Source organism: Haemaphysalis longicornis, unplaced genomic scaffold (assembly GCF_048455015.1).
Source record: "Haemaphysalis longicornis isolate Haplotype H1 unplaced genomic scaffold, Haemaphysalis longicornis Haplotype H1 scaffold_1, whole genome shotgun sequence".
NCBI classification, from domain to species: Eukaryota; Metazoa; Arthropoda; class Arachnida; order Ixodida; family Ixodidae; genus Haemaphysalis; species Haemaphysalis longicornis.
In genome coordinates, this window is record NW_027526203.1 from 370,961,873 (window position 1) to 370,979,631 (window position 17,759).

General features: G+C 49.6%; 1 protein-coding gene across 1 annotated transcript in view; it reads right to left on the reverse strand.

Moving 5' to 3' along the window:
- Nucleotides 1-17,759, reverse strand: part of LOC144171448 (thiol S-methyltransferase TMT1B-like) — a 65,230-nt gene that overhangs the window by 20,326 nt on the left and 27,145 nt on the right. The window lies entirely within an intron of this gene.

Genomic DNA, 17,759 nt, shown 5'->3' on the forward strand with positions numbered 1-17,759 from the left:
CGAAATAAAGCTGTCATCAAACTTTATGCACACATACCGCACGCGCTCACGGCCCGCGGAGAGAAACAACTTTAGCCCAGCTAACGTGTTAAATTGGCGAATATCTGAGCTCCTTGTTCCAGCCTCAGAGCCGCGTAGACGTCCGCTTAGAGGCCTACTCCCATTTTCCAAAGCAAATATAAGCGATCAAGGGTGCCGAGCTTGTGATCTCTTCCGCGGACTGGTCACTGGCCACGGCGTGCATCGCCAAGGCACGGAGGAAGAAAAAAATTCTCCCGCATTTCCCCGAGGGGGAGAATGTGAAAGTGCGAATGCACGGTTGTCGGCCCGCTTGCGGCGCTTGCGCTCGGCCCCCGCAGCCCACCGCCTCGCCGCCTTCTCTTCCATCTCTTCCATCGGGTTTGTAGTATCACGTGTACACCACGCAGTTATCAAGCCGCTATAACGCCGCTGAGTCGCCAACGCACGCCGCTGACGACGTAGTTTGAATGCGTTAAAGATATAAGGCGCGTCACTAACACTGATATCAGCGTCGTGTCCGTGGCTTGGTCGGTAGAGCGTCGCGCTGCGGCCGCAAAGTCCTCGGATCGAAACCTGGCGCCGGATGCTGTTTCTTTTTTAAATATAGAGGAGCACTGCGGACGCCGCCGCCGCCGCCGCCGACGCCGCCGCCGCCGCCGGCGGTGGATGGTTTGGGGTCGCTTATAAAGTGCATTAAAAGTTGGCCGAAACGATTACGAAACGACCGCCACTTCAGTGCGGCATGCCGTGCGCATGCGTTGACAGCATGGAGGAAAGAATACAAGACAGCGCATGAGGCAGCGCCGCTTACGTTGATGCATGGTATAGTGGGACGGCAGCGGGTACAACGACGATGAGGGAAAAATGGCGCTGCGTGAACACTTTTAACGACAGCAGCGCCCCTACGTCTCAACGTTTCCGCAAGCTAGTGTTTGTTCATCCGCATGCAGCGCCACCAGTGGCCTTCTATAGCGGTTTTCTCGATTGCTCGCGTCATGCGCCTGATGTACTAAATGAACTGTCGGTCAGACTGGCGGGAACGGTTACCAGTTTGGTTGTGGCGTGAATGTCCTTGGGGTGTATTTACTGTTCGACGAAGTGAAGTTTTGCCGGGAGGCGCAAAAAAGGTCAGTGCTGCTTATTTATGTTCTGGTAACGGTTGTTGTTCTTTGACTTGTTCATCACTGCGTCCGATAAACGTGCCGCTCCGATGCCTGTTCGATGCTTGACATTTCTGACTGCGTACGTTAGCTAGTGTTATTTAGAAAGTGGCTGGTGCGCGCATTTCTCGAGTCTGCATGTCCCCTTATGGTGTTGTGTTGCTTAGTTGTATATTGACGGTTGCTGTACCTGTCAGCGGTACTGAATCTTCTCGGGTTAGTCGCACGCTATTGTCTTACGCGCACACACTGCACAACATGTTTGTCGGAGCGTCTGTATTTAGACTTATCGGTATTTTCAAACTTCCGTGTTAATTGCGTTGTGTTGGTCTTCTGAGAGCCATAAATTTACTGTGCTAATCACGCTATTCCGCCTAATGTTGATGTGCGTTCAAGGCGTTGGCGGCAGCACTGCTTACGTTTATCTGTACTGTGTGTGTAGTTGTTGTTTCTTCCAATGCCTTCGATGAATTCAGATGGTCTCTTTACACTAGTCAACGTTAGTTGGCTCCCTGACGTGTAGTGAAATGCAAGGGAAAGTGATTGTCTGAACAGTAGCGTAGTAACAAAACGTTCCTTTTGTGGAGGGGAAGGCAGGTGGAAACACGCAGAAAGTGTGGTGCCGTTTCTATGCTGTTAATGTCAGTGGTAACCGGAGACCTCATAATAATTACCCATAAAACTCACGTGTGGATTATTAGAAGTTTCAACGTCACAAAGTAAGTTTAAAAATAATCAATTCCTGCCATTTGATGCTATCAATGTCAGTGACAGCTCGAGAGTTGGAATAATTTTCAAAACGCTCGGGTGCAAAGTTGTTGCATCATGATGTGCACCAAACATTAATCCATTTCTGTTCTCCTTTGAACGTAGAAATTATACCGCATAAGCAGATTGCTACATTCTGTATTCATACTCTATGACCTGTTCAGAAACAGTCTATGGCTGACTGTGGAGACATTTGGCCCTGCACTAATACGTTTTGATAGATGTTTTTGTTCCTCTGCAAAAAAAAATGAAAACAAATTATTTCCTTTCTTTACATGCTCCTGCGAAGTCATGACTGTGGCATTCACGGGCTGAAGACATCTTTGGCATGCTGAAGGGTCGTCGGGGAGAGTGTGGCGGATTATGAATGACCTGTGGAGCTCATAAGCCACAAAAGAGTACTTTTTGAGTCGTGCATATTGTGCAGATATTCACCAGTTCGCATAGACCAAGGACAGGTGAGCTTAAAGTGTGTTCAAATATTTTCATGTCTCAAATTGTTCAGCAAGGAAAGATTATCAGGGCTTCTGCTGTAAAAAAGAATTCTACTTTAGTGGAACGAATCAGACATTGTTCAATATTTTCTCGTGCTCCCTGGGTAAAGCAAGGCATAAATTTATTCTCTGATATTTTTGTACTGTTTATTTTCTAGGCAATAGGGCGAAGGTAGACCTAAAGCAGTGGTACAAGGAATGCATATGGCCATTTTAATTGTATTTGGACCCCTTCTTGGAAGTGTATCATCAGAAGGCAACACATTGAAGCTCTTGCACGGGATGAATTCATTGCATTCTACAAGTAAGTACGCACTGCCATTTTTGGGTCTTTCATGGCGCGTTTTTAGGTAGTTTCTTTATAACTAATGGTTTGAAACTTTTTTCAGTGACCGCTTGGCCTGTGGCTCAAGGTGACAGTAGGAGCTTTTCGGAACACGATAGCGAAACGTTCCTGGAAGTGCACTTTGAGATGGCCCTGGCAGAAACACCCGGGTCTTAATTTTGGTTGGGTAAGCTGGCATTTTGTTTTTGCGAGACTCAATTTCTGGGTCTGTTCGTCCTAATAAAATCTCACTGTTAAGAAGTTATCGTGAACGCCATTATTGGCCTTTGTGTTCACATTCCGCCTATTACGGATGCTCCAACAGTGGCCAAAAATAACCACTATTTTGTATTTTAGTTTTGTAAATATTTAGCTTTTACACCTTGAGAGTTGTTGCTGTGATTTGCCAGCACCACGGACACGCCCAACGTGGTTGCTGCTACAACAATACGGTGGCAACTGACGATTTAAATTTCCCGCTTTTAATACGCCCGTAGCACCAATAATGCTTCCAAATACAGGCGTAGCTTGAGTAATGCTTGCATTGGATTTTGACAGGTGGTTAAATAAGGGGTAATTTTTTTAAGGGAATTGTTTAGAGCACAGAAAGTGACGTCTGCAAGAAAATGTGCTATAGTTGCGATTTATAAGAAAATTGTGCAACAGCCTAGTTCAGCATTAGTCAGCTCAACTTCTGCCTCTTACCACTACGAACCATGGAGGTAATACGTATCGAGAGGGAAATATTTTAGGTGGAACTAATTCCACAAAACGTTTCTGCCACAGTGCGATATTTATGATTTCCTATGACTGGCCATTTATTTCTTTGTGGTAGAAACATCGTTTAGCTGTAAGTTATAATAAGCCAGCCTCACTACAGCATTCTAGGGAGCACATTATACAGTACAGAGAACATTTTTTGCAGAGAGAAGGTGTGTAAAATATAATGTCGAAAGGTGATTATAGTAATTATTATTTGATTAATAAACGAAACCTCTCAAGGATAAAAAAACCTTATATTCAAGATACCGAGGTAGCAAAGTTGGATACTTTCCAGAATCAGAGCAATTTCAATGATTGTCTGTGGTGATATTGTTTAGCGCACTTTCACGTTTAGCAGCACTCCCAGAAAAAACCCAAGAAATCACTGATTTTATATCAATTACGGTGTTATGAAAGGGACTAAGCAACTCACTCATTTAAAGCAACCATGTAACAAAATTTTCTTGTTTCCTTGGAGGTACATGAGGTAAGCAGTAAGTCTTCTCGAGGCCCGGTTATTCTGAGAGAAGGGACTGGCGGCATCAATATTGCCCGCAAGAAACACATCACGGATTCGCCGCCTGCATTGTCACTTCAGGATGTGGTCATCCTCTTCGCCGCATATGTCATCTTTTTCATCGTGTCATCATGTTCATATGGTTGTGTGCCTTTGGAGAGTTCTTGGGACTTTTGCAGGGAGTTCTTGGAAAGCATGAGAAGTATGACAGTGGCCTGGTGTCATTTAAGTTGGAGTCTCTGTTGAAATACTTGAAGTGTTCAGCTCTACTTGGGATTTTAAATTATTGGTAGAGGTTAAATCATCTCTTGAAAGGCATGAAGGAGGTCAGATGAAAGGCATGAAGGGGGTGAAATCAGATGAAGAGGTTTAAGTTACTGGCACATGCAAGTTTCATGTCAACTGAACACTGAAGTCGTGCCTTATTTTTCATCATTGGCACAATGCGCAGGCTGCCTTTGAATCTATAGTGGGTGTTAATTTAGTTCATGGTACCGCATTGTAACGTCCTTATTATTCACGTGTAGCTCATGAGATTTTTTTTCGTGGCAGTGCTGCTGCTGATGCAAAAGTGACAGTGCTTATTTACGCAGATGGTTTCCGCCTTCATTGATAAATTTTAGTACCAGATGTGAGCTGACACCCATGACCTAGAAGAATTTAAAATGTGCGTATTTGGCTTGAACAAGTTTTCTTCTTTGAACAAAGCTGCATTTCTTGCTTGGCAGAAGCAGGGCTTTGGTCACAATTACAGTGATAGTAAGACGGGAGGGTTGTTATAGCACGCAACTGTGAATTTCACCTAAGGTAAAATGTTGAGGCTGGAAAAAATGCTTTCAAGTCTGTTTTGTAAAACTGGTCACCTGTATGATTCTACGCTGGCTTGTTTGCTTCTTAAGGATGTCTGACTTGTTCCCGCTTGAATTGATGACGTATATAATTAGTCCGCTTGTTAAATTTTAATATGTGTAACATGCTCCCAGCTACCTGGTGTGCAAAATTATATAAGATTCACGCTGGCTTTTGTGAGATTTCTTGGGATGAATTATTTTAAACTACAAATTGTTTGGGCAAGTAACGTGCCTTAAGTCAAAGGCCTTTTCAGGACGCTCATAAAGTCTATTTTGCCTACAAATAGCTTGATGTTACACTTACGTCTGGTGTCAGGAAACTACTATCTTTAACAATCATGTTTTAATGGTGGCATACTGCCACATGTGACCTCTCGTGTCAAAATGTTTTATCGTTAATCTTGGCTCGAGCCTTGTTTTCCTAAACTCTTGCACTGCACTGTTGTAGGTTTGTGATAATACAATCATGTATAGCTTGTTTTTAGGCCTTTCCCTACAATTTAATAGCAAACTGCATTTTCCCAAACAGTTATGCGTAAACATAGTATGGCAAGCGCAATGAGTCATTCCGCCTTTGAATTACCTTGGTTTATCTGATAAGACAGCATATTTGATGCTCACTCTTGTATAATGTCTGTGTCAGTGCCGCAGTAGACGCACACGTCTATTTATTTGTGAAGCAGTTGCCCCTAATACCGTCTTTATTAACCATGTTTTTGAGTAAAGGTGAATGCCACTTGGAGCCTAGTGTTATCGTTATGGTATTTATTTCTTGTACGTTGGTCATTTTCTGTGCAATTTAAAACAGACAGCTATTCAAATCTGAAATGTATCATACTAACACCCAATAAAGTTGTATAGTATGTTGAAAACCAGTGTATGAGTCATAATAGTTGGTTTCGTACGTATTTTAATGCACGTATATTGTTTCTTTTACATGCAGCTGAAACCCAGAACAGGATTCTGCGGGTGAAGCCAAAGACTGTGTGCCGCTCTAGGTGCCTCAGACCAACTTTTATATAGAACTGTGCTCGGACAGGCAACTGTTGGGAACTGTCAGGGACCACACTGCTGCGGTGGTTTCTGCTTTCAAATTGTTGGTATCACTGCGGGTCATATATCAAGGCTGTGTTAAAATGGTGCTTGCGGTTTCCTGCTTATACCAATGCATCCGCCAGCCTGGCATATGACCTCGGTGTATACCGACAGGAAAGCAGAAATATTGGAAAGGTGGAGTCCCATAGACATCTTCCCAATGTCTATAGGAACACCGTTTTATATAAACAGCTGGCCTGAAGGTACCTGGAACGGCGCACCGGATAAATTCCATAATCATTTTACATATATCAATGTTCCAGTAACTTAAACTTTCCTTTTATTTGGAACAGTGATCCGCATACTTTTATGTGGAACACTGATCCACATATTTTGTTGCAAAAATATGTGGTGCACTGTTCCACTTAATTTTCAGGATATGTGAAACACGGTTCCAAATATATAACTGGAACTTTTTTGCAAAAAAGTTCCAGTTACTAGTGGATCTTACGTGGAACCAGATTAAGAGTGTGTCACGAAGATATGCCGAATGGGCAGCGAAGAAACTCTTCTTGGCCAATCGCCCTAAGTGGGTATGTGGTGGGGTCGCTTTCGCACTTAAAAACTCTTCTTGGCCAATCGCCCTAAGTGGGTATGTGGTGCGGATGGGCGGACGGCGGTGGACGCGTGATTCAGGGTCGCTTAAGAAGTGCATTCGCACTTAAAAATTTCCCCGCATTTCCCCGAGGGGAAGAATGTGAAAGTGCGAATGCAGGAGTTGAATTTGCGCGGTCTGGTAATGTTCGCGAAAGAGAGATCACACACACCCACACTACAAAGAAAGAAAGATGCATTTATTCACAGACACCTATTTGTGTTGTCGTTGTACTTGATTGCTAGAGCGGATCTCAGCTTTGAAATTTCGTGTCAGTACTCCTTTAAGCGGGTGCATTAGCCCTTCTCACGCCCGATTCCTGGCCAATCCCCCACGTGGGTATGTGCCATGTCAGCGGCCAGGCAGCGCGCGCCCATCTCCCCCCGTTGCCAAGAAAGACTAGGAGATTCCTGGCCAATCCCCCACGTGGGTATGTGCCATGTCAGTGGCCAGGCTGCGCACGCCCATCTCCCCCCGTTGCCAAGGAAGACGAGGAGAGCGCGCACCCGCAGCTGTTGCTATGTGGACGGACGGCGGTCAACGGAATTCAGGGTCGCTTATAAAGTGCATTCGCACTTAAGAGATGCAGCAGATGCTACAGCTAGGTGTCATCGAGCCTTCGGAGTTCCCTTATCAGTCCCCATCTTGGCGGTGAAAAAAAGGATGGTACAATTAAGCTTCGTGTCGACTTCCGTCAACTGAATTCGATCCTCGCCTACGACAATGAACCCATCCCAAGAGTTGACATGATGTTCGCAAAACTAGGCAAATGCAGATACTTTTCCCAATTTTATTTTACGAAAGGTTATTGGCAGGTGCCTATGGACGAGGAGTCAAAACCAATGACAGCGTTCTCTTGCGCGCCTGGCCTGTACCAATTTCGGTTCATGCCGTTTGGCATTAAGACGGCACCTGCAGTATTCACGCGGCTAATGCGAAAACTAGTCGACGGCCTCCCAAACGTCTATCATTACTTCGATGACATTCTCATCGCGACAGAAACATGGCCGGAGCATCTAGACATTCTTCAGGCATTCTTCCGATCGGTCGGACAAGCCGGCCTGACCGTTCGACCAAAAAAAAGCGAGATCGGGTACTCCTCGGTCAAGTTCCTTGGTCACATGGTTGGTCATGGTCTCCTTCGGCCCCAGGTAGAGACGCTTGAAAAAACTCAGGCTGCGCAACGCCCCAAGACGAAGAAACAGATGCGCTCTTTCTTAGGCCTGACTGGGTACTACACAGATTTTGTACTTCGATATGCCGAAGCGTTGAGAGCACCGAATCAAGTCACCTGGGGTGACGCCGAGCAAGCGGCATTCAACACTGTAAAGCAGATGCTTTCGAAGGAGCCAATTCTCAAAGCTCCTGATTTTTCAGAACCATTCATACTTCGGACAGATGCCTCCTCAACCAGCATTGGCGCCGTACTCCTGCAGAAGCATGAAGGAATTGCGCACCCTGTTGCGTATGCGAGCCGATGTCTCCTACCTCGTTCGGCTGCGTACTTTATGATAGAAAGAGAAGGACTTGCCCTCTAATGGGCCGTGAAGAAGTGTCAAGTCTATTTATTTGGGAAACCCTTCATACTGCAAAGTGACCACCAGCCCCTAGCTTATATAAACTCGGCAAAGCACATCAACACTCGTGTGTTACAATGGAGCCTGGCTCTAATAGAATACGATTTTGTGGTGGAATACATCAAGGGTAGGAAGAACAATGGAGCTGATTACATGAGTCGACTGTCCGCACCCTGACTGTATCCATTTACCTTTCCTTGTTTTTTCCCCCACCGCTGCAATGAATTTTTCACTTGTGGCTAGAGTGATGTGTGGTTGTTGCTTGAACTTTATCTCCGCCTTCACTTTATCAACGGGTGCGTGTTTTTTGTACCCGTTAGTTTGAACTATCCTCGCGCGTGCGTGTGTGCGCGCTGTGAAAGACGCTTAACGCTCCGCATCATGGCCCACGGACGACATCCGAACCATCTAAGCAGGTTGTTTGAGCGCAACAACCTCTTGAAGTGGGGGGTGATTGTGAGGATTGGCCGTCACAGTTGGGAAAAGTGGACCACGCGCTGGCGCACGAAGACGTGAAGGAGGAAGAAAAAGGCTGGAGGTGGAACACGGTTCCGGCGGCAGCGCTGACGAGCGGACGAGGACCGGCCTCGGGCGGACCCGCAGTTCCTGTGGGCCAGTTCGAGTACGAGTGGTTCGAGGCGTGGGAGTCGGGGCCCGCCAACGAATGCGGGACCCGCAGACGTCCGGGGCGAGATCGTGCGAGCCTCGGCCAGCCAACGTTCGACCGCGACGGGGACTGGCGGTGACCCGCCATCGACTTCGCAGAACATCGACCGTCGTGGCGGCTTTGAGAACGTTTTTTTCCCTCGAACTTCAGTTAGGGATATTGGACTCGTTTTTTTCCTTCCGGTTGTGCTTTACTGTGGTGCCGCTTTTCAACTGTCTCGTTTTCTGGTGGCGCTGTTAATATACTTTCTTCCCTCTTGCCCTCTCGAGTCCCATTTGTACGCGTCGTACACCTACAAGGCCAAACGAGTCCATCAAACTCACATTATTGTCTAATAAAGTTCTCTCTCTCTCTCTCTCTCTCTCTCTCTCTCTCTCTCTCTAGTAATGCGTGGGGCTCAGGACCTTCGGCAGTTCTTTTAGGGATCCCAGGAAGTTTATGTCAGAAATAGCAGACTGTCAGACATGAAGGGCTGTACCAGCAACCGGTCCTTTGGGAATGGTGGCGGATCTGTACTGGACCTTCTAAATGAGCTCAGCAACAGAGTGGCGCCCAAGCTCTCAGGTGCTGAAATACTTTGTGCTAAGAGTGTGAAATGGGCACACGTATGTGCCAACTCACATTGAAGTGTAGCGTGGTGTAAATAATTTCGGCTGCGACGCTTTTGTAGTCTGCAACGCTGAAAAAAGCGCCGGCGAGTGCATTTGCAGTAGTTTTCCGCCCTTAGCCGAGTTTTTTTAAGAGGTAACAAAGGGCTCTGGTAGAAGCAGTTGCGGATAAACTGAGTCCTTTACCTTGATATCCGATCAACTGAGGATCCCCAACTGATAGATACGTATCTTCTGGCGGTTGAAACTGGTTTAGACGTTGGGAAATGACGTTAAACAGTTCAAAACAACCTCAAATGACCATAACCATTAAAAAGAATACGCTACAGCTTATCTACAAATAAATTAACCTAACCAAACAGGATACCCAGTGCAAATATCTAGGCCTTGTTATATCTATCTTGGTATGCCCACATCTCGAACATAGTCTGGGTGGCATCACGGTGGTTATGGTTCATAAAAAAGCGATTAAAACACTGCACTAGCAAGACAAACCTTGTATCCTACACACACCTGGTACGCCCGTTATTGGAATATGCTGACATCATCCGGGGCCAGAACACAAAACAATACACAGCCTGTATTCAGGGTGCTCAAAACAAAGCGCTCACGTTTATCTGTCCCACATACGGGAGGAGCGTTTCCATCACTGAAATCCACGCTCCCAACGCTTGAATCACGCCGCAAAGTTCACCGCCTCTAAACTCTTTTTAACATAGTCAATGGTCACACTAGACTAAACTATCATGACTATATAACACAGCGCGTGAGACGCGAAGGAAGTATGATAAGAGAATTCCGGTTGCCCGTAGCAAAAGAAACGCTCACCGTTTGTCTTTTTTCCCAAGGACTATAAGGGATTGGAACGTTCGTTCTAATGACGTGCCAAATGCGTCACCCTCGGATTCTTCTTTGTCGACGCTCGGATCTCATCTTTCAACTCAATCTGCATTTTTCACCTGAATCCCGCCAACTTCTGCGCACTGATTACGAACATCTGAGCGCTTTGAACCATACGTTCATATGAATTTAGATGTGTTGGCTGTTTCCTTGCTGCTTGCTCTGCTTTTGTATTTCCCCTTGTTCATGCATTTTTTTTGTGTTGTCGTCAATGAGGGCAGCTATGGCCTATGCATGGCTTTACTATCTTTTTTTCTTGTGAGTTAAAACTCATGTTCCGCCAGCCGTATGTTTTTTTTTCAGTGTTTACTTTCTCTTTTACATGCCCAATCATACTGTTACGAACTTGTCCTTCACACGTTACGGAATTCAGTGATATTTATTTCCTTTGTCATCACGGTTCCTTGAAAACCCCGTACATTTGTGTTATATGTCTAATTTATCTCTTGCTGCTCCTCTATGCCGAACAGTGCGGACGTGTTCCACGAGCGCTCTGTCCTTTTTCGCTAATTGCACCGGTTAATCAACCTGAATTCTAATGAGAGTGCATCGACCGTGTGTGTAAATTTACGTGAACCATCGGGATACCCAATTCCGACGTAGGCGATCCTTTTTTTGACAATTAGAGCCGATTTTGTGGCCAACGAGGAGCACCCGTCGCTAAGCGTAACGAAGACCCGGCCTCGGCCGTGGTAGGCGATAGGCCTAAGACCGCTCCACGGAGTCTCGCTCGCCAAATTATAGCTATTAACGACCCTGTCGCTAATCGGAAGAGCGGACACTGACCTAACATGTCGACCGTTATGAGAATCAAAGTCGACGGCGAAGAAATATCGCCAGAGCAAGTATCTAAAGCGCTGGGGTGGAAAATCGCTGGAGAGAAACTCAGGCGAAAAGGCGAATGAAAGCTAAGCCTAACGCCAGGCAAGCAGGCAGGCCAAGATGGCGCCGAACCCACCAACGGCGACAGCCGAAGTCGCGGAGCCCTCGGGGGCACCACCGGCAAAAGCCCACGTCACCGGAAGACGGGGAGCGTAAACAAGGGGAAGTTGCTGCGGGCCGCCCGCATGCCAGACCTTCCAACTTACGTATTTATCCCGCAATTCCCCCTTGAAATTGAGTTTTAGGGGCGAAGCCCCTTAGGGGCTCGTGGTGTCGGCGTCTCCTATCGGCGTCGTCTCATGTAGTCACGGTTCTAATACCCCTGTCACACGGCAGATCTAATGACATTTAGAGCAAATGTCATTCGCTCTAAATGTCATTAATTCGGCGCTACACGAGAATACCGAATGACATTTGAGGCGAATGACATTTAGCGGTTAACTGAGGTCCCGGACCTCAGTTAGTGGCCAAATGAGTAGCCTCGACAGCAGTAGCGCAGTCGCTAGAGAGGAAAATTCAGTAATAAACCAAGGAATACTGCTGCTAAAGACTGTCAGTAAACTTATATTTTCTTCTTTTTGTTCTTGTTCAAATAAAGAAAGACAAACAAGTACTAACAAAAAAGAAAATCTCTTCCCCAGTGCGCGTGCTGCCCTAATACGGACTTGTCTTCGCTTGTGATGTCTATTGATGCCACCTAAATCGGTGGTTTTCTTTTTTATATTAAAAAAAAATAATTGTTTTTTACGTTTTCTAAAAAACATTACGTGTGAAAACATTCTAGATGCACTTTAAATGTAATTTTGCGGTTTTGCGAGCTCGCTAATCGTCACCGCTATCACAATCCAATGACATTGCCAATGACATTTGTTTCGCCGTGTAGACCCGCACGGCCGAGCCGAATGTCATTAAAAGCTAATGACATTCAGTTTGAATGACATTAGATTTGCCGTGTGACAGGGGTATAAGACACCGGGACACTCGTTTTCCAGCGTCTTGCGCTAGAACGTAACGCGTACTAAAAGAAAGGCATTTCGACGTTGACGCAGTTTGTGCCTCCGAAACTGCGGCGTCTAGTTTTCCGGGTCACCATTGGAAGAACGACGGCGCATCGGGGAGAGTGAGCGGCGTCGTGGGGAAAGAGAACGACGGCTGACGAAGTCGCGGCAGTCGCGGTTATCAGACGGAGCAGTCGTCGGAAGCCGGCTCGGAGCGTGCTCCAGTGGCGGTGTTTGCGCGTAGGCTAAGAGCCACGATGCGTTGCGCGCGCCCGTCATGCCACGACGGCAGTAGCGGGCCACATGTCCGGCAACCCCACACGAATAGCATATAGGCCGATTATCCACCGTGCGCCAAGGATTCGCGAATGTAGACGCTGGATGCGGAGCGACCCGCATGGACCGGACGCGTTGAGCCCCGGCATGACTCACAGGGCTTGCAGCAGGAGCAAAGAAGGGTCCCGTCATGGTCCCAGTAAAAATCAAAACATCCCCCTCGCGAGGGGCACTATCAAATGCAGAGCATTTCCGCGGGGGGCGTGCCTGCAAGTCTTATGGATTACGTATTGGTTGTTTTTGTTGTAATTGTTGTCTTTCAGCGTAGACATTGTCGATGAAGTCGATGGTGAAACGTGAAACGTGCCGTGAACCCCCTGCCGCGGCTATTACGCAACGTGGAGAGGCTACGACGCAACGTGGCGCGGCTATGACGCAACACAATCCAACACAATCCACTTTAATCCAACCCAATCCAAATCCAATCCAAGCCAAGCCAAGCCAAGCCAATCCAATCCAATCCAATCGAATCCAATCCAATGCCCTTCGCGAGAGAGTGTTATAGCGCCGAAATCGCGCAACCACATGAACGCGAACCGAACGCGGCGAGAGAGGGTGTTGCGAGCGGAGAGATAGCGAGGAGGACGCGGGGGAGAGGGCGCACCTGTGGCCGACGGTTGAATGAGTCAAGGATATAAGGCGCGTGCGTAACCTTCCATTCTGTGTCGGCTCCGTGGAGCAGTCGGTAAAGTGCCGTGTACCTTGCGTTCCGCCCTGCAGAGTCGTGGGATCGAAACCTGGCGCCGGAAGGTATTATTTCTTTATATAGTGTAGGGTGCGGACTACGTAGTGATGCGGACTACGGACGCCAACGCGGGTGACATCGTGAGTTACTAAAATGCTCTGCATTTAAAAGAAGACATCAAGATTGTGACGAGACCCCGGGGCGGCCTCCAAGTAGGGCAAGTGTTCCGAGTGGAGATCAGCCGAGCCATCGCCTGGGCGGCGCAAGACGACAGGGCCGAGGCCAAGAACGGCTGCGTTTGCTCAAATCTTCAGCAGAACATCGTTGTTGTAAGCACACCGAAGAGGGTGAATGCCGACAAGTACGCCCAGGTGAAGCGAGTCGTCATCAACGGGACGGTCCACGAGGGGAGCGCGTATGAATCGGCGCCCCACGGTACAGTCAAGGGAGTCGTACGGGGCATCCCGCTAACGGACACCGCCCAAGGAATACAAGAGCTGGTGCTCCACGAGCACAACCCGACTGCCCTTCAGGCGAGTCGGATTGGCAAGACCAAGTCCATCGTCATCGCCTTCACGGAGCTCAAAGTCCCGAACTACGCTACGGGAACCTGCTGATCGGGTGCTCGTTACACCGCAAGCAGATAGACGTCTGCTACCAGTGCGGACGCATCGGTCATCGCATGGACGTGTGCCCCAGTCCCCAAAACCGCATCTGTCGGGGGTGCGGCATCGCCAACCCGGACGGAGAGCACACCTGCATCCCAAAGTGCTCCCTGTGCGGCGGCAAGCACCTCACCGCCGACCGAGCCTGCAAAGCACGATTCAAGAAACCGTACGTGGTACGACGCCGGCGCTGGGAGCGCCGCCGGCGGAAGACGAAAAGAACCCAAGAAACAGAGGTCCTACAGGGCGACCCCATCGTAGCAGCTCTTCGCGGAGCCGCTCGAGAACACCAGCCCGCAAGGGCAAACACCAGAGCCGCCAACGGTCCCGGTCCCGGGACACCCCGAAAGGGGCTGGCCGGACGCCATCAGCCGGCCCCCGGGGCCGCCGCTGGGAGACGGGGGCGAGAGGCGGAAGCCGGAACAGGAGCGGGTGACGGCAGGAGTGCCGTTCGAGATCCAGGTCCAGGTCGAAAGCCCGGGCCAAGCCGACGGAGGAACGCCGAGAAAAAGGTGGGCTGGACCGACAGGTCTCCCATCGCTCTCACTAACGAGAAGGAGTTTCCTCCTCTCAAGGCCCCTCCCTCCCCTCCTCCCGCAACCATCAATCAAAACGCCGAGACTCAAAAAGAGTGCGGCGAATGCGGATAACTCAAAAAAAGCTTATAGAAAAGCAAAACACTCAGATCCAACTGCAGAACATGCAAATCAGGGCACTGATGGAGAAATTGGATGCGCTAGCTAGCGGTAGGGCCGCGGCTCCAGCAGTCAAACCAAATGAAGCGTCCGGGGACGCTAACGCAAAGCACAAAGTGCCACGAAGGGACCCACCCTCGCCTAGTATCGCGCGAGGAGTGGTGAGCCCATCCACGTTGGCACAGCCGAACCAAGAGGAGATGGACGCCGAAACCTCGAGGCGCGAGGAGACGGCGACGCTGCAGCCCAGTCAGAAACAGCAACCGCCGCGAGGTGGCAACATGGCAGCGATCCTAGCGGCCATCAATCAAATCACAATACAGTACGACGTCACGCGAGCCGAACTGCAAGCTATGAAAACCCAGGTGAAGGGCATGTCAATCAAGCAAGAGCGGAAAGCCGCCAGGATGGCGGCAATGACCGCAAAGACCCTATTTGCGACCTTCAAAAAGGGGCGCACCAGTAAAATCAAGGAGACGGCTGCGAGCAGACGCGGCCGTGTAACGACTTCGGACGAAGATGAGCCCAAATTGCAAGACGAGATCCTGCGGGGGGAGGCAACGTTACTTTACCAATGGAACTGCAGGGGAATCCGCAACAAGGCTGCCGAACTTCAAATACACATTGACGGCCTCGACCAGAAGCCGGACGTGATTGCGTTACAAGAGACGCACGGTAGACCCACACTACCGGGATACGTGTCCTACACGGACCCGATGGAAAGGGGCAGGGCGATTCTGGTGCGCAACAACGTGGCAGCAACCCAGCATCTCACGGCGCAAGAGGGCTGCGAGCAAACCCTGGTTGAGATCCACACGAGAACCATCGGAAGCAGAGGAAACTTGTTCGTGATGACCACGTACTGCCGACCGTCACGCAGGAAGTACGACTTTGACAAGATGGTGAGCTGGCGAGATGGTGAGATGGCGGGAAAGAGGTCGCTCCTGATCCTCGGCGACCTCAACGACCCGCACACTTCATGGGGCTACAAATACCTCGAGAGGGCGATGGAAGACCAGGAGATGGCACTACTCAACGAGCCGGGCGTTTCGACTAGAAGGGGTAACAGCGCGAGCCGCGACCCCGTACCGGATCTGTCATGGTTGGCGGGATCCTTAGACGCCACCTGGCGCAATGAGGAGGTCGACCTCGGATCGGATCACAACAGCCTGAGCGTAACAATCAAGGGACACAGAATCCTGGCGGCCCTCGGCAAGGCCAGAATCACCGACTCGGACCGCATGCGCAAGTGGACGGAAAAAGCGGACGAGACTTCCGGAGAAGAAACCGAGGACATCAGCCAAAGGACGTACACGGAGTGTGCGAAAGAGCAAAAAACTGCGCTCGATAAGTTCACGCAGGAAGTGACCACAACGGCGCAGACGCCGTTCGTCGATGACAAGCTCACAAACATATAGGCGGCGCGACACTCCCTCACGCGGAGGTGGAAACGCCAGAGACGCAACAAGAAGCTGCTGAAACGCATAGCGCTGCTCAACAAGCAAATATCCGAAAATACGCCGCCCAGCTGTGCCGCAAAATTCGATGAGCACCTGCGACGGGCTGCAGGGCAAGCTGTCGGCGCAAAGGACCTGGTGCCTGATCAGACACCTGATCGACCCGCTGAGCAGCAAGTCTGCAACCAATCGCCACCTCACCAATAGGGTGTTGAGCTTCTACGGAGGAGACGGCCAGAGACTCATCGCGGACCTCAAAGCAAAGAGTCTGAAGACGGAAAAGGGACAGTTCCCGATACCTGAGGAGTACGGGGGACCGGAAAATCTGGAGATGGACGAACCCTTCCTTATCACGGAGCTGCTAACGGCAATTGACGAAAGCAACAAGAACAGCGCGCCCGGCACGGACGCCATAACATACAGATTACAGAACAACATGAGCTATGCGGCGGCTCACGAGCTCCTAAGGCACATCAACAGAACCTGGGGACGCTCGGAGCTGCCCGCAGAGTGGAAAGAAGCCGAGGTGAGGTTCATACCCAAACCGGGCAAGCCTCTGACGATCGAGAACATGCGACCGATCTGGCTAACGTCCTGGGTGCGCAAGGTCATGGAGCGCATGGTCCTCAGAAGACTCGAAGGATTCCTGGACGAGACGGGCCAGATGCCGGCGATCACGTACGGGTTTCGTCAGCGCCTGAGCACGCCGACGTCCTTGTCCAGCTGCACGAACTGGTGATCAAGAAGGCATCTAGACACGCACCGCGCGGAATACTGGCACTAGACCTTAAGGGGGCCTTCGACAACGTGTACCACTGCAGCGTGCTTGAGAACCTGTGCAAGACAGGCTGCGGCAGCAGAACGTACGGTTACGTCAAAGACTTCCTAACAAACAACGGCGACCACCCGGATAGGAGAGAAACGGTCGGAGCCAATAGAGCTCGGAGATAGAGGCACCCCTCAGGGATCGGTGTTGTCGCCTCTGCTCTTCAATCTGGCCCTCCTGCCCCTGCCCGAGTTACTAAACAAAATCGAAGGCGTCGACCACGCGTTCTACGCCGACGACATAATGGTGTGGACGAACCACGCGGGGTCCGATGCCTGGGTGGAGGAAGCCTTGCAGAGAGCGGAAACGACCATCCACGAGTACGCAAAAACATGCGACCTGAGCTGCGCCCCGCAAAAGTCGGAGCTACTCATGGTGCAACCCGGCAGACCGAAGAAAGCCGCCGCCGAACGTGGTACTCGGTGACAACTTAAGAACGGCACCGGAAGTTGCCGCTGTGCCTTATCACCGTAGCCGGATGTTTCCCAGCGCGGCGCAAGTAGGGCGTTACTGAGAATATTTTGAACATGGCGTGAGCCGTTCCCGTGATTTTTTGGACTTAATATGCTTATAAACGACTCCAGTTACGACAAACAAACTGCGTGAGACAAGGCAGACGATATCACGCATTCATAGCAAACCCCTTTCAAAACGCGCGCTCACTGAGGTCACGGGTCTGGCGCTTTGGCAGAGTGATACACTACATGAGGTGGTGCCGTTCTTGAGTTGTAACCGTATAGTCACCATGGAAGGCACAGAAATCAAGCCCAGGTAGCAGATCCGGATCCTAGGACTCCTGCTGAGAGACGACGGCAACGCGTACGCAGTTGTGAACAAGATCAAAACAACGTCCGAGCCAATCCTGAGCATGATCC